The sequence below is a fragment of the Mastacembelus armatus genome, chromosome 6 (genome assembly GCF_900324485.2).
Source record: "Mastacembelus armatus chromosome 6, fMasArm1.2, whole genome shotgun sequence".
NCBI lineage: Eukaryota > Metazoa > Chordata > Actinopteri > Synbranchiformes > Mastacembelidae > Mastacembelus > Mastacembelus armatus.
In genome coordinates this window covers 14,070,499-14,088,507 of record NC_046638.1, presented here as the reverse complement: position 1 = coordinate 14,088,507, position 18,009 = coordinate 14,070,499, and the positions used below count along the sequence as shown (strand labels likewise).

The following is an 18,009-nucleotide window of genomic DNA, read 5'->3' as shown; positions in this document are numbered from 1 at the left end:
CGTGCCGGACCTTGTTAAAAAGAAAATATAAACGAAAGCTGAATTAAACACTTTAAATGATGCAACAAACAATCAATACACACTCTGGAATGTAAAAAGCCTTATTCAGATGAATAAGAGCGCTGAATTGGTCTTTTCCCGCAGAGCTAAAGTCAGTCTCAACTTACGTTTGAGCCGGTATGTCTATGACCGGCAAAGAGATACTCAAGGAGTGAGGACTGAAGACTATGAATACCAACTTGGACATGCAGAAGATCAGGCGCCGTGCTGCGGGGACATCAGTCGCTTGGTAGAGCGGAAGCATTGGTGGTTCAGTGGAAGAATTCTCGCCTGCCACGCGGGAGGTCCGGGTTCGATTCCCGGCCAATGCAAAAGCAGCTTTGAGTTGTCTTATGGCAGCGTTCACATCGTCCCCCTCGCAAGCCTGTGGAGGCCTTGTACTTGTGAAACTAACACTCCTGCACTACAGGAACACTGCTGTATGCTGTCAAGAAATATGACAGGGCTCCTTTATGATTTCCTAAAGGTGACACACATTTGGATCATTTGAATTTAGCTCCTCCAAAGGAAGTGGCCCATGGGCTTAGTGTACAATGTTGCATTTCCCAGTGCCATGTTCTCAGCCAAAAGGCGACGTCAGTTTCTGTAGTGTTGTGGTGATCACGTTCGCCTTACACGCCGTGGAAGTCCTGCAGTCCTCGTTAGTATAGTGGACAGTATCTCCGCCTGTCACGCGGAAGACCGGGGTTCGATTCCCCGACGGGGAGTCTTATGTTATTCTGTCTTTACCAGTTGAACAAAAGTACTGCTTACCATGATGGACAGCGCCGTTTAAAAGTGAACCAGCAGAGCTCACCGCTTTCAAATGGGAGACCTCGGTTCGATTCCCACCCCGAGCCCGTGGGCCGAAAGCTCCTGCGGATTTCCTACAAAGAAAACACAAACAGGAAGTAGAGTAATTGACTTTGAATATGGAAAACGCAACAAATGCACAGTCTGAAATATATATAAAGTGCAGCACAGGCGATTGCACAGACTCGCAAAAAACAAAGGACTCACTTTGGAGCTAGGACAAACCAGTGTCTGTAGTGTCAGTCACCATCAAGAACCATCAATAAGGTATGCTGCCTGCTGCCTGCTGCCTTATTCTGCCTGCTGCCTGCCGCCTACCGCCACACCATCCTGCGAGTGCCCTCCCCAGTCTCGGAAGCTAGGCGGGGCGGGGCTTGGTCAGTACTTGGATGGGAGGACGCCTGGGAATGCAAAGTTCTGTAGGCTTTCTCTTAGCCGGACAAAAGCGGTGTTAATGAGCCGTGCCGGACCTTGTTAAAAAGAAAATATAAACGAAAGCTGAATTAAACACTTTAAATGATGCAACAAACAATCAATACACACTCTGGAATGTAAAAAGCCTTATTCAGATGAATAAGAGCGCTGAATTGGTCTTTTCCCGCAGAGCTAAAGTCAGTCTCAACTTACGTTTGAGCCGGTATGTCTATGACCGGCAAAGAGATACTCAAGGAGTGAGGACTGAAGACTATGAATACCAACATGGACATGCAGAAGATCAGGCGCCATGCTGCGGGGACATCAGTCGCTTGGCAGAGCGGAAGCATTGGTGGTTCAGTGGAAGAATTCTCGCCTGCCACGCGGGAGGTCCGGGTTCGATTCCCGGCCAATGCAAAAGCAGCTTTGAGTTGTCTTATGGCAGCGTTCACATCGTCCCCCTCGCAAGCCTGTGGAGGCCTTGTACTTGTGAAACTAACACTCCTGCACTACAGGAACACTGCTGTATGCTGTCAAGAAATATGACAGGGCTCCTTTATGATTTCCTAAAGGTGACACACATTTGGATCATTTGAATTTAGCTCCTCCAAAGGAAGTGGCCCATGGGCTTAGTGTACAATGTTGCATTTCCCAGTGCCATGTTCTCAGCCAAAAGGCGACGTCAGTTTCTGTAGTGCAGTGGTGATCACGTTCGCCTTACACGCCGAGGAAGTCCTGCAGTCCTCGTTAGTATAGTGGACAGTATCTCCGCCTGTCACGCGGAAGACCGGGGTTCGATTCCCCGACGGGGAGTCTTATGTTATTCTGTCTTTACCAGTTGAACAAAAGTACTGCTTACCATGATGGACAGCGCCGTTTAAAAGTGAACCAGCAGAGCTCACGGCTTTCAAATGGGAGACCTCGGATCGATTCCCACCCCGAGCCCGTGGGCCGAAAGCTCCTGCGGATTTCCTACAAAGAAAACACAAACAGGAAGTAGAGTAATTGACTTTGAATATGGAAAACGCAACAAATGCACAGTCTGAAATATATATAAAGTGCAGCACAGGCGATTGCACAGACTTGCAAAAAACAAAGGACTCACTTTGGAGCTAGGACAAGCTAGTGTCTGTAGTGTCAGTCACCATCAAGAACCATCAATAAGGTCTGCTGCCTGCTGCCTGCTGCCTGCTGCCTGCTGCCTGCCGCCTACCGCCACACCATCCTGCGAGTGCCCTCCCCAGTCTCGGAAACTAGGCGGGGCGGGGCTTGGTCAGTACTTGGATGGGAGGACGCCTGGGAATGCAAAGTTCTGTAGGCTTTCTCTTAGCCGGACAAAAGCGGTGTTAATGAGCCGTGCCGGACCTTGTTAAAAAGAAAATATAAACGAAAGCTGAATTAAACACTTTAAATGATGCAACAAACAATCAATACACACTCTGGAATGTAAAAAGCCTTATTCAGATGAATAAGAGCGCTGAATTGGTCTTTTCCCGCAGAGCTAAAGTCAGTCTCAACTTACGTTTGAGCCGGTATGTCTATGACCGGCAAAGAGATACTCAAGGAGTGAGGACTGAAGACTATGAATACCAACATGGACATGCAGAAGATCAGGCGCCGTGCTGCGGGGACATCAGTCGCTTGGCAGAGCGGAAGCATTGGTGGTTCAGTGGAAGAATTCTCGCCTGCCACGCGGGAGGTCCGGGTTCGATTCCCGGCCAATGCAAAAGCAGCTTTGAGTTGTCTTATGGCAGCGTTCACATCGTCCCCCTCGCAAGCCTGTGGAGGCCTTGTACTTGTGAAACTAACACTCCTGCACTACAGGAACACTGCTGTATGCTGTCAAGAAATATGACAGGGCTCCTTTATGATTTCCTAAAGGTGACACACATTTGGATCATTTGAATTTAGCTCCTCCAAAGGAAGTGGCCCATGGGCTTAGTGTACAATGTTGCATTTCCCAGTGCCATGTTCTCAGCCAAAAGGTGACGTCAGTTTCTGTAGTGTTGTGGTGATCACGTTCGCCTTACACGCCGTGGAAGTCCTGCAGTCCTCGTTAGTATAGTGGACAGTATCTCCGCCTGTCACGCGGAAGACCGGGGTTCGATTCCCCGACGGGGAGTCTTATGTTATTCTGTCTTTACCAGTTGAACAAAAGTACTGCTTACCATGATGGACAGCGCCGTTTAAAAGTGAACCAGCAGAGCTCACGGCTTTCAAATGGGAGACCTCGGTTCGATTCCCACCCCGAGCCCGTGGGCCGAAAGCTCCTGCGGATTTCCTACAAAGAAAACACAAACAGGAAGTAGAGTAATTGACTTTGAATATGGAAAACGCAACAAATGCACAGTCTGAAATATATATAAAGTGCAGCACAGGCGATTGCACAGACTCGCAAAAAACAAAGGACTCACTTTGGAGCTAGGACAAACCAGTGCAGTGGTGATCATGTTCGCCTTACACGCCAAAAAAGTCCTGCAGTCCTCGTTAGTATAGTGGACAGTATCTCCCCATTTAGCTCCTCCAAAGGAAGTGGCCCATGGGCTTAGTGTACAATGTTGCATTTCCCAGTGCCATGTTCTCAGCCAAAAGGCGACGTCAGTTTCTGTAGTGATGTGGTGATCATGTTCGCCTTACACGCCGAGGAAGTCCTGCAGTCCTCGTTAGTATAGTGGACAGTATCTCCGCATTTAGCTCCTCCAAAGGAAGTGACCCATGGGCTTAGTGTACAATGTTGCATTTCCCAGTGCCATGTTCTCAGCCAAAAGGCGACGTCAGTTTCTGTAGTGTTGTGGTGATCACGTTCGCCTTACACTCCAACGAAGTCCTGCAGTCCTCGTTAGTATAGTGGACAGTATCTCCGCATTTAGCTCCTCCAAAGGAAGTGCCCCATGGGCTTAGTGTACAATGTTGCATTTCCCAGTGCCATGTTCTCAGCCAAAAGGCGACGTCATTTTCTGTAGTGTTGTGGTGATCACGTTCACCTTACACTCCAACGAAGTCCTGCAGTCCTCGTTAGTATAGTGGACAGTATCTCCGCCTGTCACGCGGAAGACCGGGGTTCGATTCCCCGACGGGAGTCTTATGTTATTCTGTCTTTACCAGTTGAACAAAAGTACTGCTTACCATGATGGACAGCGCCGTTTAAAAGTGAACCAGCAGAGCTCACGGCTTTCAAATGGGAGACCTCGGTTCGATTCCCACCCCGAGGCCCGTGGGCCGAAAGCTCCTGCGGATTTCCTACAAAGAAAACACAAACAGGAAGTAGAGTAATTGACTTTGAATATGGAAAACGCAACAAATGCACAGTCTGAAATATATATAAAGTGCAGCACAGGCGATTGCACAGACTTGCAAAAAACAAAGGACTCACTTTGGAGCTAGGACAAGCTAGTGTCTGTAGTGTCAGTCACCATCAAGAACATCAATAAGGTCTGCTGCCTGCTGCCTGCTGCCTTATTCTGCCTGCTGCCTGCCGCCTACCGCCACACCATCCTGCGAGTGCCCTCCCCAGTCTCGGAAAGCTAGGCGGGGCGGGGCTTGGTCAGTACTTGGATGGGAGGACGCCTGGAATGCAAAGTTCTGTAGGCTTTCTCTTAGCCGGACAAAAAGCGGTGTTAATGAGCCGTGCCGGACCTTGTTAAAAAGAAAATATAAACGAAAGCTGAATTAAACACTTTAAATGATGCAACAAACAATCAATACACACTCTGGAATGTAAAAAGCCTTATTCAGATGAATAAGAGCGCTGAATTGGTCTTTTCCCGCAGAGCTAAAGTCAGTCTCAACTTACGTTTGAGCCGGTATGTCTATGACCGGCAAAGAGATACTCAAGGAGTGAGGACTGAAGACTATGAATACCAACTTGGACATGCAGAAGATCAGGCGCCGTGCTGCGGGGACATCAGTCGCTTGGCAGAGCGGAAGCATTGGTGGTTCAGTGGAAGAATTCTCGCCTGCCACGCGGGAGGTCCGGGTTCGATTCCCGGCCAATGCAAAAGCAGCTTTGAGTTGTCTTATGGCAGCGTTCACATCGTCCCCCTCGCAAGCCTGTGGAGGCCTTGTACTTGTGAAACTAACACTCCTGCACTACAGGAACACTGCTGTATGCTGTCAAGAAATATGACAGGGCTCCTTTATGATTTCCTAAAGGTGACACACATTTGGATCATTTGAATTTAGCTCCTCCAAAGGAAGTGGCCCATGGGCTTAGTGTACAATGTTGCATTTCCCAGTGCCATGTTCTCAGCCAAAAGGCGACGTCAGTTTCTGTAGTGTTGTGGTGATAACGTTCGCCTTACACGCCGTGGAAGTCCTGCAGTCCTCGTTAGTATAGTGGACAGTATCTCCGCCTGTCACGCGGAAGACCGGGGTTCGATTCCCCGACGGGGAGTCTTATGTTATTCTGTCTTTACCAGTTGAACAAAAGTACTGCTTACCATGATGGACAGCGCCGTTTTAAAAGTGAACCAGCAGAGCTCACCGCTTTCAAATGGGAGACCTCGGTTCGATTCCCACCCCGAGCCCGTGGGCCGAAAGCTCCTGCGGATTTCCTACAAAGAAAACACAAACAGGAAGTAGAGTAATTGACTTTGAATATGGAAAACGCAACAAATGCACAGTCTGAAATATATATAAAGTGCAGCACAGGCGATTGCACAGACTCGCAAAAAACAAAGGACTCACTTTGGAGCTAGGACAAACCAGTGTCTGTAGTGTCAGTCACCATCAAGAACCATCAATAAGGTATGCTGCCTGCTGCCTGCTGCCTTATTCTGCCTGCTGCCTGCCGCCTACCGCCACACCATCCTGCGAGTGCCCTCCCCAGTCTCGGAAGCTAGGCGGGGCGGGGCTTGGTCAGTACTTGGATGGGAGGACGCCTGGAATGCAAAGTTCTGTAGGCTTTCTCTTAGCCGGACAAAAGCGGTGTTAATGAGCCGTGCCGGACCTTGTTAAAAAGAAAATATAAACGAAGCTGAATTAAACACTTTAAATGATGCAACAAACAATCAATACACACTCTGGAATGTAAAAAGCCTTATTCAGATGAATAAGAGCGCTGAATTGGTCTTTTCCCGCAGAGCTAAAGTCAGTCTCAACTTACGTTTGAGCCGGTATGTCTATGACCGGCAAAGAGATACTCAAGGAGTGAGGACTCTGAAGACTATGAATACCAACTTGGACATGCAGAAGATCAGGCGCCGTGCTGCGGGGACATCAGTCGCTGGCAGAGCGGAAGCATTGGTGGTTCAGTGGAAGAATTCTCGCCTGCCACGCGGGAGGTCCGGGTTCGATTCCCGGCCAATGCAAAAGCAGCTTTGAGTTGTCTTATGGCAGCGTTCACATCGTCCCCCTCGCAAGCCTGTGGAGGCCTTGTACTTGTGAAACTAACACTCCTGCACTACAGGAACACTGCTGTATGCTGTCAAGAAATATGACAGGGCTCCTTTATGATTTCCTAAAGGTGACACACATTTGGATCATTTGAATTTAGCTCCTCCAAAGGAAGTGGCCCATGGGCTTAGTGTACAATGTTGCATTTCCCAGTGCCATGTTCTCAGCCAAAAGGCGACGTCAGTTTCTGTAGTGTTGTGGTGATCACGTTCGCCTTACACGCCGTGGAAGTCCTGCAGTCCTCGTTAGTATAGTGGACAGTATCTCCGCCTGTCACGCGGAAGACCGGGGTTCGATTCCCGACGGGGAGTCTTATGTTATTCTGTCTTTACCAGTTGAACAAAAGTACTGCTTACCATGATGGACAGCGCCGTTTAAAAGTGAACCAGCAGAGCTCACCGCTTTCAAATGGGAGACCTCGGTTCGATTCCCACCCCGAGCCCGTGGGCCGAAAGCTCCTGCGGATTTCCTACAAAGAAAACACAAACAGGAAGTAGAGTAATTGACTTTGAATATGGAAAACGCAACAAATGCACAGTCTGAAATATATATAAAGTGCAGCACAGGCGATTGCACAGACTCGCAAAAACAAAGGACTCACTTTGGAGCTAGGACAAACCAGTGTCTGTAGTGTCAGTCACCATCAAGAACCATCAATAAGGTATGCTGCCTGCTGCCTGCTGCCTTATTCTGCCTGCTGCCTGCCGCCTACCGCCACACCATCCTGCGAGTGCCCTCCCCAGTCTCGGAAGCTAGGCGGGGCGGGGCTTGGTCAGTACTTGGATGGGAGGACGCCTGGGAATGCAAAGTTCTGTAGGCTTTCTCTTAGCCGGACAAAAGCGGTGTTAATGAGCCGTGCCGGACCTTGTTAAAAAGAAAATATAAACGAAAGCTGAATTAAACACTTTAAATGATGCAACAAACAATCAATACACACTCTGGAATGTAAAAAGCCTTATTCAGATGAATAAGAGCGCTGAATTGGTCTTTTCCCGCAGAGCTAAAGTCAGTCTCAACTTACGTTTGAGCCGGTATGTCTATGACCGGCAAAGAGATACTCAAGGAGTGAGGACTGAAGACTATGAATACCACATGGACATGCAGAAGATCAGGCGCCGTGCTGCGGGGACATCAGTCGCTTGGCAGAGCGGAAGCATTGGTGGTTCAGTGGAAGAATTCTCGCCTGCCACGCGGGAGGTCCGGGTTCGATTCCCGGCCAATGCAAAAGCAGCTTTGAGTTGTCTTATGGCAGCGTTCACATCGTCCCCCTCGCAAGCCTGTGGAGGCCTTGTACTTGTGAAACTAACACTCCTGCACTACAGGAACACTGCTGTATGCTGTCAAGAAATATGACAGGGCTCCTTTATGATTTCCTAAAGGTGACACACATTTGGATCATTTGAATTTAGCTCCTCCAAAGGAAGTGGCCCATGGGCTTAGTGTACAATGTTGCATTTCCCAGTGCCATGTTCTCAGCCAAAAGGTGACGTCAGTTTCTGTAGTGTTGTGGTGATCACGTTCGCCTTACACGCCGTGGAAGTCCTGCAGTCCTCGTTAGTATAGTGGACAGTATCTCCGCCTGTCACGCGGAAGACCGGGGTTCGATTCCCCGACGGGGAGTCTTATGTTATTCTGTCTTTACCAGTTGAACAAAAGTACTGCTTACCATGATGGACAGCGCCGTTTAAAAGTGAACCAGCAGAGCTCACGGCTTTCAAATGGGAGACCTCGGTTCGATTCCCACCCCGAGCCCGTGGGCCGAAAGCTCCTGCGGATTTCCTACAAAGAAAACACAACAGGAAGTAGAGTAATTGACTTTGAATATGGAAAACGCAACAAATGCACAGTCTGAAATATATATAAAGTGCAGCACAGGCGATTGCACAGACTCGCAAAAAACAAAGGACTCACTTTGGAGCTAGGACAAACCAGTGCAGTGGTGATCATGTTCGCCTTACACGCCAAAAAAGTCCTGCAGTCCTCGTTAGTATAGTGGACAGTATCTCCCCATTTAGCTCCTCCAAAGGAAGTGGCCCATGGACTTAGTGTACAATGTTGCATTTCCCAGTGCCATGTTCTCAGCCAAAAGGCGACGTCAGTTTCTGTAGTGATGTGGTGATCATGTTCGCCTTACACGCCGAGGAAGTCCTGCAGTCCTCGTTAGTATAGTGGACAGTATCTCCGCATTTAGCTCCTCCAAAGGAAGTGACCCATGGGCTTAGTGTACAATGTTGCATTTCCCAGTGCCATGTTCTCAGCCAAAAGGCGACGTCAGTTTCTGTAGTGTTGTGGTGATCACGTTCGCCTTACACTCCAACGAAGTCCTGCAGTCCTCGTTAGTATAGTGGACAGTATCTCCGCATTTAGCTCCTCCAAAGGAAGTGCCCCATGGCTTAGTGTACAATGTTGCATTTCCCAGTGCCATGTTCTCAGCCAAAAGGCGACGTCATTTTCTGTAGTGTTGTGGTGATCACGTTCACCTTACACTCCAACGAAGTCCTGCAGTACTCGTTAGTATAGTGGACAGTATCTCCGCCTGTCACGCGGAAGACCGGGGTTCGATTTCCCGACGGGGAGTCTTATGTTATTCTGTCTTTACCAGTTGAACAAAAGTACTGCTTACCATGATGGACAGCGCCGTTTAAAAGTGAACCAGCAGAGTTCACGGCTTTCAAATGGGAGACCTCGGTTCGATTCCCACCCCGAGCCCGTGGGCCGAAAGCTCCTGCGGATTTCCTACAAAGAAAACACAAACAGGAAGTAGAGTAATTGACTTTGAATATGGAAAACGCAACAAATGCACAGTCTGAAATATATATAAAGTGCAGCACAGGCGATTGCACAGACTTGCAAAAAACAAAGGACTCACTTTGAGCTAGGACAAGCCAGTGTCTGTAGTGTCAGTCACCATCAAGAACCATCAATAAGGTCTGCTGCCTGCTGCCTGCTGCCTGCTGCCTGCCGCCTACCGCCACACCATCCTGCGAGTGCCCTCCCCAGTCTCGGAAACTAGGCGGGGCGGGGCTTGGTCAGTACTTGGATGGGAGGACGCCTGGGAATGCAAAGTTCTGTAGGCTTTCTCTTAGCCGGACAAAAGCGGTGTTAATGAGCCGTGCCGGACCTTGTTAAAAGAAAATATAAACGAAAGCTGAATTAAACACTTTAAATGATGCAACAAACAATCAATACACACTCTGGAATGTAAAAAGCCTTATTCAGATGAATAAGAGCGCTGAATTGGTCTTTTCCCGCAGAGCTAAAGTCAGTCTCAACTTACGTTTGAGCCGGTATGTCTATGACCGGCAAAGAGATACTCAGGAGTGAGGACTGAAGACTATGAATACCAACTTGGACATGCAGAAGATCAGGCGCCGTGCTGCGGGGACATCAGTCGCTTGGCAGAGCGGAAGCATTGGTGGTTCAGTGGAAGAATTCTCGCCTGCCACGCGGGAGGTCCGGGTTCGATTCCCGGCCAATGCAAAAGCAGCTTTGAGTTGTCTTATGGCAGCGTTCACATCATCCCCCTCGCAAGCCTGTGGAGGCCTTGTGCTTGTGAAACTAACACTCCTGCACTACAGGAACACTGCTGTATGCTGTCAAGAAATATGACAGGACTACTTTATGATTTCCTAAAGGTGACACACATTTGGATCATTTGAATTTAGCTCCTCCAAAGGAAGTGGCCCATGGGCTTAGTGTACAATGTTGCATTTCCCAGTGCCATGTTCTCAGCCAAAAGGCGACGTCAGTTTCTGTAGTGTTGTGGTGATCACGTTCGCCTTACACTCCAACGAAGTCCTGCAGTCCTCGTTAGTATAGTGGCCAGTATCTCCGCCTGTCACGCGGAAGACCGGGGTTCGATTCCCCGACGGGGAGTCTTATGTTATTCTGTCTTTACCAGTTGAACAAAAGTACTGCTTACCATGATGGACAGCGCCGTTTAAAAGTGAACCAGCAGAGCTCACGGCTTTCAAATGGGAGACCTCGGTTCGATTCCCACCCCGAGCCCGTGGGCCGAAAGCTCCTGCGGATTTCCTACAAAGAAAACACAAACAGGAAGTAGAGTAATTGACTTTGAATATGGAAAACGCAACAAATGCACAGTCTGAAATATATATAAAGTGCAGCACAGGCGATTGCACAGACTCGCAAAAAACAAAGGACTCACTTTGGAGCTAGGACAAACCAGTGTCTGTAGTGTCAGTCACCATCAAGAACCATCAATAAGGTATGCTGCCTGCTGCCTGCTGCCTTATTCTGCCTGCTGCCTGCCGCCTACCGCCACACCATCCTGCGAGTGCCCTCCCCAGTCTCGGAAGCTAGGCGGGGCGGGGCTTGGTCAGTACTTGGATGGGAGGACGCCTGGGAATGCAAAGTTCTGTAGGCTTTCTCTTAGCCGGACAAAAGCGGTGTTAATGAGCCGTGCCGGACCTTGTTAAAAAGAAAATATAAACGAAAGCTGAATTAAACACTTTAAATGATGCAACAAACAATCAATACACACTCTGGAATGTAAAAAGCCTTATTCAGATGAATAAGAGCGCTGAATTGGTCTTTTCCCGCAGAGCTAAAGTCAGTCTCAACTTACGTTTGAGCCGGTATGTCTATGACCGGCAAAGAGATACTCAAGGAGTGAGGACTGAAGACTATGAATACCAACATGGACATGCAGAAGATCAGGCGCCGTGCTGCGGGGACATCAGTCGCTTGGCAGAGCGGAAGCATTGGTGGTTCAGTGGAAGAATTCTCGCCTGCCACGCGGGAGGTCCGGGTTCGATTCCCGGCCAATGCAAAAGCAGCTTTGAGTTGTCTTATGGCAGCGTTCACATCGTCCCCCTCGCAAGCCTGTGGAGGCCTTGTACTTGTGAAACTAACACTCCTGCACTACAGGAACACTGCTGTATGCTGTCAAGAAATATGACAGGGCTCCTTTATGATTTCCTAAAGGTGACACACATTTGGATCATTTGAATTCAGTCTGAAATATATATAAAGTGCAGCACAGGCGATTGCACAGACTCGCAAAAAACAAAGGACTCACTTTGGAGCTAGGACAAACCAGTGCAGTGGTGATCATGTTCGCCTTACACGCCAAAAAAGTCCTGCAGTCCTCGTTAGTATAGTGGACAGTATCTCCCCATTTAGCTCCTCCAAAGGAAGTGGCCCATGGGCTTAGTGTACAATGTTGCATTTCCCAGTGCCATGTTCTCAGCCAAAAGGCGACGTCAGTTTCTGTAGTGATGTGGTGATCATGTTCGCCTTACACGCCGAGGAAGTCCTGCAGTCCTCGTTAGTATAGTGGACAGTATCTCCGCATTTAGCTCCTCCAAAGGAAGTGCCCCATGGGCTTAGTGTACAATGTTGCATTTCCCAGTGCCATGTTCTCAGCCAAAAGGCGACGTCAGTTTCTGTAGTGTTGTGGTGATCACGTTCGCCTTACACTCCAACGAAGTCCTGCAGTCCTCGTTAGTATAGTGGACAGTATCTCCGCATTTAGCTCCTCCAAAGGAAGTGCCCCATGGGCTTAGTGTACAATGTTGCATTCCCAGTGCCATGTTCTCAGCCAAAAGGCGACGTCATTTTCTGTAGTGTTGTGGTGATCACGTTCACCTTACACTCCAACGAAGTCCTGCAGTCCTCGTTAGTATAGTGGACAGTATCTCCGCCTGTCACGCGGAAGACCGGGGTTCGATTCCCCGACGCGGAGTCTTATGTTATTCTGTCTTTACCAGTTGAACAAAAGTACTGCTTACCATGATGGACAGCGCCGTTTAAAAGTGAACCAGCAGAGCTCACGGCTTTCAAATGGGAGACCTCGGTTCGATTCCCACCCCGAGCCCGTGGGCCGAAAGCTCCTGCGGATTTCCTACAAAGAAAACACAAACAGGAAGTAGAGTAATTGACTTTGAATATGGAAAACGCAACAAATGCACAGTCTGAAATATATATAAAGTGCAGCACAGGCGATTGCACAGACTTGCAAAAAACAAAGGACTCACTTTGGAGCTAGGACAAGCTAGTGTCTGTAGTGTCAGTCACCATCAAGAACCATCAATAAGGTCTGCTGCCTGCTGCCTGCTGCCTTATTCTGCCTGCTGCCTGCCGCCTACCGCCACACCATCCTGCGAGTGCCCTCCCCAGTCTCGGAAGCTAGGCGGGGCGGGGCTTGGTCAGTACTTGGATGGGAGGACGCCTGGGAATGCAAAGTTCTGTAGGCTTTCTCTTAGCCGGACAAAAGCGGTGTTAATGAGCCGTGCCGGACCTTGTTAAAAAGAAAATATAAACGAAAGCTGAATTAAACACTTTAAATGATGCAACAAACAATCAATACACACTCTGGAATGTAAAAGCCTTATTCAGATGAATAAGAGCGCTGAATTGGTCTTTTCCCGCAGAGCTAAAGTCAGTCTCAACTTACGTTTGAGCCGGTATGTCTATGACCGGCAAAGAGATACTCAAGGAGTGAGGACTGAAGACTATGAATACCAACTTGGACATGCAGAAGATCAGGCGCCGTGCTGCGGGGACATCAGTCGCTTGGCAGAGCGGAAGCATTGGTGGTTCAGTGGAAGAATTCTCGCCTGCCACGCGGGAGGTCCGGGTTCGATTCCCGGCCAATGCAAAAGCAGCTTTGAGTTGTCTTATGGCAGCGTTCACATCGTCCCCCTCGCAAGCCTGTGGAGGCCTTGTGCTTGTGAAACTAACACTCCTGCACTACAGGAACACTGCTGTATGCTGTCAAGAAATATGACAGGGCTACTTTATGATTTCCTAAAGGTGACACACATTTGGATCATTTGAATTTAGCTCCTCCAAAGGAAGTGGCCCATGGGCTTAGTGTACAATGTTGCATTTCCCAGTGCCATGTTCTCAGCCAAAAGGCGACGTCAGTTTCTGTAGTGTTGTGGTGATCACGTTCGCCTTACACTCCAACGAAGTCCTGCAGTCCTCGTTAGTATAGTGGCCAGTATCTCCGCCTGTCACGCGGAAGACCGGGGTTCGATTCCCGACGGGGAGTCTTATGTTATTCTGTCTTTACCAGTTGAACAAAAGTACTGCTTACCATGATGGACAGCGCCGTTTAAAAGTGAACCAGCAGAGCTCACGGCTTTCAAATGGGAGACCTCGGTTCGATTCCCACCCCGAGCCCGTGGGCCGAAAGCTCCTGCGGATTTCCTACAAAGAAAACACAAACAGGAAGTAGAGTAATTGACTTTGAATATGGAAAACGCAACAAATGCACAGTCTGAAATATATATAAAGTGCAGCACAGGCGATTGCACAGACTCGCAAAAAACAAAGGACTCACTTTGGAGCTAGGACAAACCAGTGTCTGTAGTGTCAGTCACCATCAAGAACCATCAATAAGGTATGCTGCCTGCTGCCTGCCGCCTACCGCCACACCATCCTGCGAGTGCCCGCCCCAGTCTCGGAAGCTAGGCGGGGCGGGGCTTGGTCAGTACTTGGATGGGAGGACGCCTGGGAATGCAAAGTTCTGTAGGCTTTCTCTTAGCCGGACAAAAGCGGTGTTAATGAGCCGTGCCGGACCTTGTGAAAAAGAAAATATAAACGAAAGCTGAATTAAACACTTTAAATGACGCAACAAACAATCAATACACACTCTGGAATGTAAAAAGCCTTATTCAGATGAATAAGAGCGCTGAATTGATCTTTTCCCGCAGAGCTAAAGTCAGTCTCAACTTACGTTTGAGCCGGTATGTCTATGACCGGCAAAGAGATACTCAAGGAGTGAGGACTGAAGACTATGAATACCAACTTGGACATGCAGAAGATCAGGCGCCGTGCTGCGGGGACATCAGTCGCTTGGCAGAGCGGAAGCATTGGTGGTTCAGTGGAAGAATTCTCGCCTGCCACGCGGGAGGTCCGGGTTCGATTCCCGGCCAATGCAAAAGCAGCTTTGAGTTGTCTTATGGCAGCGTTCACATCGTCCCCCTCGCAAGCCTGTGGAGGCCTTGTGCTTGTGAAACTAACACTCTTGCACTACAGGAACACTGCTGTATGCTGTCAAGAAATATGACAGGGCTACTTTATGATTTCCTAAAGGTGACACACATTTGGATCATTTGAATTCAGTCTGAAATATATATAAAGTGCAGCACAGGCGATTGCACAGACTCGCAAAAAACAAAGGACTCACTTTGGAGCTAGGACAAACCAGTGCAGTGGTGATCATGTTCGCCTTACACGCCAAAAAAGTCCTGCAGTCCTCGTTAGTATAGTGGACAGTATCTCCCCATTTAGCTCCTCCAAAGGAAGTGGCCCATGGGCTTAGTGTACAATGTTGCATTTCCCAGTGCCATGTTCTCAGCCAAAAGGCGACGTCAGTTTCTGTAGTGATGTGGTGATCATGTTCGCCTTACACGCCGAGGAAGTCCTGCAGTCCTCGTTAGTATAGTGGACAGTATCTCCGCATTTAGCTCCTCCAAAGGAAGTGCCCCATGGGCTTAGTGTACAATGTTGCATTTCCCAGTGCCATGTTCTCAGCCAAAAGGCGACGTCAGTTTCTGTAGTGTTGTGGTGATCACGTTCGCCTTACACTCCAACGAAGTCCTGCAGTCCTCGTTAGTATAGTGGACAGTATCTCCGCATTTAGCTCCTCCAAAGGAAGTGCCCCATGGGCTTAGTGTACAATGTTGCATTTCCCAGTGCCATGTTCTCAGCCAAAAGGCGACGTCATTTTCTGTAGTGTTGTGGTGATCACGTTCACCTTACACTCCAACGAAGTCCTGCAGTCCTCGTTAGTATAGTGGACAGTATCTCCGCCTGTCACGCGGAAGACCGGGGTTCGATTCCCCGACGGGGAGTCTTATGTTATTCTGTCTTTACCAGTTGAACAAAAGTACTGCTTACCATGATGGACAGCGCCGTTTAAAAGTGAACCAGCAGAGCTCACGGCTTTCAAATGGGAGACCTCGGTTCGATTCCCACCCCGAGCCCGTGGGCCGAAAGCTCCTGCGGATTTCCTACAAAGAAAACACAAACAGGAAGTAGAGTAATTGACTTTGAATATGGAAAACGCAACAAATGCACAGTCTGAAATATATATAAAGTGCAGCACAGGCGATTGCACAGACTTGCAAAAAACAAAGGACTCACTTTGGAGCTAGGACAAGCTAGTGTCTGTAGTGTCAGTCACCATCAAGAACCATCAATAAGGTCTGCTGCCTGCTGCCTGCTGCCTTATTCTGCCTGCTGCCTGCCGCCTACCGCCACACCATCCTGCGAGTGCCCTCCCCAGTCTCGGAAGCTAGGCGGGGCGGGGCTTGGTCAGTACTTGGATGGGAGGACGCCTGGGAATGCAAAGTTCTGTAGGCTTTCTCTTAGCCGGACAAAAGCGGTGTTAATGAGCCGTGCCGGACCTTGTTAAAAAGAAAATATAAACGAAAGCTGAATTAAACACTTTAAATGATGCAACAAACAATCAATACACACTCTGGAATGTAAAAAGCCTTATTCAGATGAATAAGAGCGCTGAATTGGTCTTTTCCCGCAGAGCTAAAGTCAGTCTCAACTTATGTTTGAGCCGGTATGTCTATGACCGGCAAAGAGATACTCAAGGAGTGAGGACTGAAGACTATGAATACCAACTTGGACATGCAGAAGATCAGGCGCCGTGCTGCGGGGACATCAGTCGCTTGGCAGAGCGGAAGCATTGGTGGTTCAGTGGAAGAATTCTCGCCTGCCACGCGGGAGGTCCGGGTTCGATTCCCGGCCAATGCAAAAGCAGCTTTGAGTTGTCTTATGGCAGCGTTCACATCGTCCCCCTCGCAAGCCTGTGGAGGCCTTGTACTTGTGAAACTAACACTCCTGCACTACAGGAACACTGCTGTATGCTGTCAAGAAATATGACAGGGCTCCTTTATGATTTCCTAAAGGTGACACACATTTGGATCATTTGAATTTAGCTCCTCCAAAGGAAGTGGCCCATGGGCTTAGTGTACAATGTTGCATTTCCCAGTGCCATGTTCTCAGCCAAAAGGTGACGTCAGTTTCTGTAGTGTTGTGGTGATCACGTTCGCCTTACACGCCGTGGAAGTCCTGCAGTCCTCGTTAGTATAGTGGACAGTATCTCCGCCTGTCACGCGGAAGACCGGGGTTCGATTCCCCGACGGGGAGTCTTATGTTATTCTGTCTTTACCAGTTGAACAAAAGTACTGCTTACCATGATGGACAGCGCCGTTTAAAAGTGAACCAGCAGAGCTCACGGCTTTCAAATGGGAGACCTCGGTTCGATTCCCACCCCGAGCCCGTGGGCCGAAAGCTCCTGCGGATTTCCTACAAAGAAAACACAAACAGGAAGTAGAGTAATTGACTTTGAATATGGAAAACGCAACAAATGCACAGTCTGAAATATATATAAAGTGCAGCACAGGCGATTGCACAGACTCGCAAAAAACAAAGGACTCACTTTGGAGCTAGGACAAACCAGTGCAGTGGTGATCATGTTCGCCTTACACGCCAAAAAAGTCCTGCAGTCCTCGTTAGTATAGTGGACAGTATCTCCCCATTTAGCTCCTCCAAAGGAAGTGGCCCATGGGCTTAGTGTACAATGTTGCATTTCCCAGTGCCATGTTCTCAGCCAAAAGGCGACGTCAGTTTCTGTAGTGATGTGGTGATCATGTTCGCCTTACACGCCGAGGAAGTCCTGCAGTCCTCGTTAGTATAGTGGACAGTATCTCCGCATTTAGCTCCTCCAAAGGAAGTGACCCATGGGCTTAGTGTACAATGTTGCATTTCCCAGTGCCATGTTCTCAGCCAAAAGGCGACGTCAGTTTCTGTAGTGTTGTGGTGATCACGTTCGCCTTACACTCCAACGAAGTCCTGCAGTCCTCGTTAGTATAGTGGACAGTATCTCCGCATTTAGCTCCTCCAAAGGAAGTGCCCCATGGGCTTAGTGTACAATGTTGCATTTCCCAGTGCCATGTTCTCAGCCAAAAGGCGACGTCATTTTCTGTAGTGTTGTGGTGATCACGTTCACCTTACACTCCAACGAAGTCCTGCAGTACTCGTTAGTATAGTGGACAGTATCTCCGCCTGTCACGCGGAAGACCGGGGTTCGATTCCCCGACGGGCAGTCTTATGTTATTCTGTCTTTACCAGTTGAACAAAAGTACTGCTTACCATGATGGACAGCGCCGTTTAAAAGTGAACCAGCAGAGCTCACGGCTTTCAAATGGGAGACCTCGGTTCGATTCCCACCCCGAGCCCGTGGGCCGAAAGCTCCTGCGGATTTCCTACAAAGAAAACACAAACAGGAAGTAGAGTAATTGACTTTGAATATGGAAAACGCAACAAATGCACAGTCTGAAATATATATAAAGTGCAGCA

General features: G+C 48.8%; 18 non-coding genes across 18 annotated transcripts; all 18 read left to right on the top strand.

Annotated features, from left to right (window-relative positions):
• The first annotated feature begins 300 nt into the window (after window positions 1-300).
• trnag-gcc (transfer RNA glycine (anticodon GCC)) lies at window positions 301-371 on the top strand. The gene has a single exon. It is a non-coding gene; the product is annotated as a tRNA-Gly (tRNA).
• A 324-nt stretch (window positions 372-695) lies between these two features.
• Window positions 696-767, top strand: trnad-guc (transfer RNA aspartic acid (anticodon GUC)). Its single transcript has one exon. It is a non-coding gene; the product is annotated as a tRNA-Asp (tRNA).
• An 845-nt stretch (window positions 768-1,612) lies between these two features.
• Window positions 1,613-1,683, top strand: trnag-gcc (transfer RNA glycine (anticodon GCC)). The gene has a single exon. It is a non-coding gene; the product is annotated as a tRNA-Gly (tRNA).
• Window positions 1,684-2,007: 324 nt separating this feature from the next.
• Window positions 2,008-2,079, top strand: trnad-guc (transfer RNA aspartic acid (anticodon GUC)). Its single transcript has one exon. It is a non-coding gene; the product is annotated as a tRNA-Asp (tRNA).
• Window positions 2,080-2,921: 842 nt separating this feature from the next.
• On the top strand, window positions 2,922-2,992 carry trnag-gcc (transfer RNA glycine (anticodon GCC)). Its single transcript has one exon. It is a non-coding gene; the product is annotated as a tRNA-Gly (tRNA).
• A 324-nt stretch (window positions 2,993-3,316) lies between these two features.
• trnad-guc (transfer RNA aspartic acid (anticodon GUC)) lies at window positions 3,317-3,388 on the top strand. The gene has a single exon. It is a non-coding gene; the product is annotated as a tRNA-Asp (tRNA).
• Window positions 3,389-5,192: 1,804 nt separating this feature from the next.
• trnag-gcc (transfer RNA glycine (anticodon GCC)) lies at window positions 5,193-5,263 on the top strand. Its single transcript has one exon. It is a non-coding gene; the product is annotated as a tRNA-Gly (tRNA).
• Window positions 5,264-5,587: 324 nt separating this feature from the next.
• trnad-guc (transfer RNA aspartic acid (anticodon GUC)) lies at window positions 5,588-5,659 on the top strand. Its single transcript has one exon. It is a non-coding gene; the product is annotated as a tRNA-Asp (tRNA).
• An 845-nt stretch (window positions 5,660-6,504) lies between these two features.
• On the top strand, window positions 6,505-6,575 carry trnag-gcc (transfer RNA glycine (anticodon GCC)). The gene has a single exon. It is a non-coding gene; the product is annotated as a tRNA-Gly (tRNA).
• A 1,238-nt stretch (window positions 6,576-7,813) lies between these two features.
• Window positions 7,814-7,884, top strand: trnag-gcc (transfer RNA glycine (anticodon GCC)). The gene has a single exon. It is a non-coding gene; the product is annotated as a tRNA-Gly (tRNA).
• A 324-nt stretch (window positions 7,885-8,208) lies between these two features.
• On the top strand, window positions 8,209-8,280 carry trnad-guc (transfer RNA aspartic acid (anticodon GUC)). The gene has a single exon. It is a non-coding gene; the product is annotated as a tRNA-Asp (tRNA).
• A 1,789-nt stretch (window positions 8,281-10,069) lies between these two features.
• Window positions 10,070-10,140, top strand: trnag-gcc (transfer RNA glycine (anticodon GCC)). The gene has a single exon. It is a non-coding gene; the product is annotated as a tRNA-Gly (tRNA).
• A 1,241-nt stretch (window positions 10,141-11,381) lies between these two features.
• trnag-gcc (transfer RNA glycine (anticodon GCC)) lies at window positions 11,382-11,452 on the top strand. Its single transcript has one exon. It is a non-coding gene; the product is annotated as a tRNA-Gly (tRNA).
• Window positions 11,453-13,211: 1,759 nt separating this feature from the next.
• Window positions 13,212-13,282, top strand: trnag-gcc (transfer RNA glycine (anticodon GCC)). The gene has a single exon. It is a non-coding gene; the product is annotated as a tRNA-Gly (tRNA).
• A 1,216-nt stretch (window positions 13,283-14,498) lies between these two features.
• trnag-gcc (transfer RNA glycine (anticodon GCC)) lies at window positions 14,499-14,569 on the top strand. Its single transcript has one exon. It is a non-coding gene; the product is annotated as a tRNA-Gly (tRNA).
• Window positions 14,570-15,413: 844 nt separating this feature from the next.
• On the top strand, window positions 15,414-15,485 carry trnad-guc (transfer RNA aspartic acid (anticodon GUC)). The gene has a single exon. It is a non-coding gene; the product is annotated as a tRNA-Asp (tRNA).
• An 845-nt stretch (window positions 15,486-16,330) lies between these two features.
• trnag-gcc (transfer RNA glycine (anticodon GCC)) lies at window positions 16,331-16,401 on the top strand. Its single transcript has one exon. It is a non-coding gene; the product is annotated as a tRNA-Gly (tRNA).
• A 324-nt stretch (window positions 16,402-16,725) lies between these two features.
• On the top strand, window positions 16,726-16,797 carry trnad-guc (transfer RNA aspartic acid (anticodon GUC)). The gene has a single exon. It is a non-coding gene; the product is annotated as a tRNA-Asp (tRNA).
• The last annotated feature ends 1,212 nt before the right edge of the window (window positions 16,798-18,009 follow it).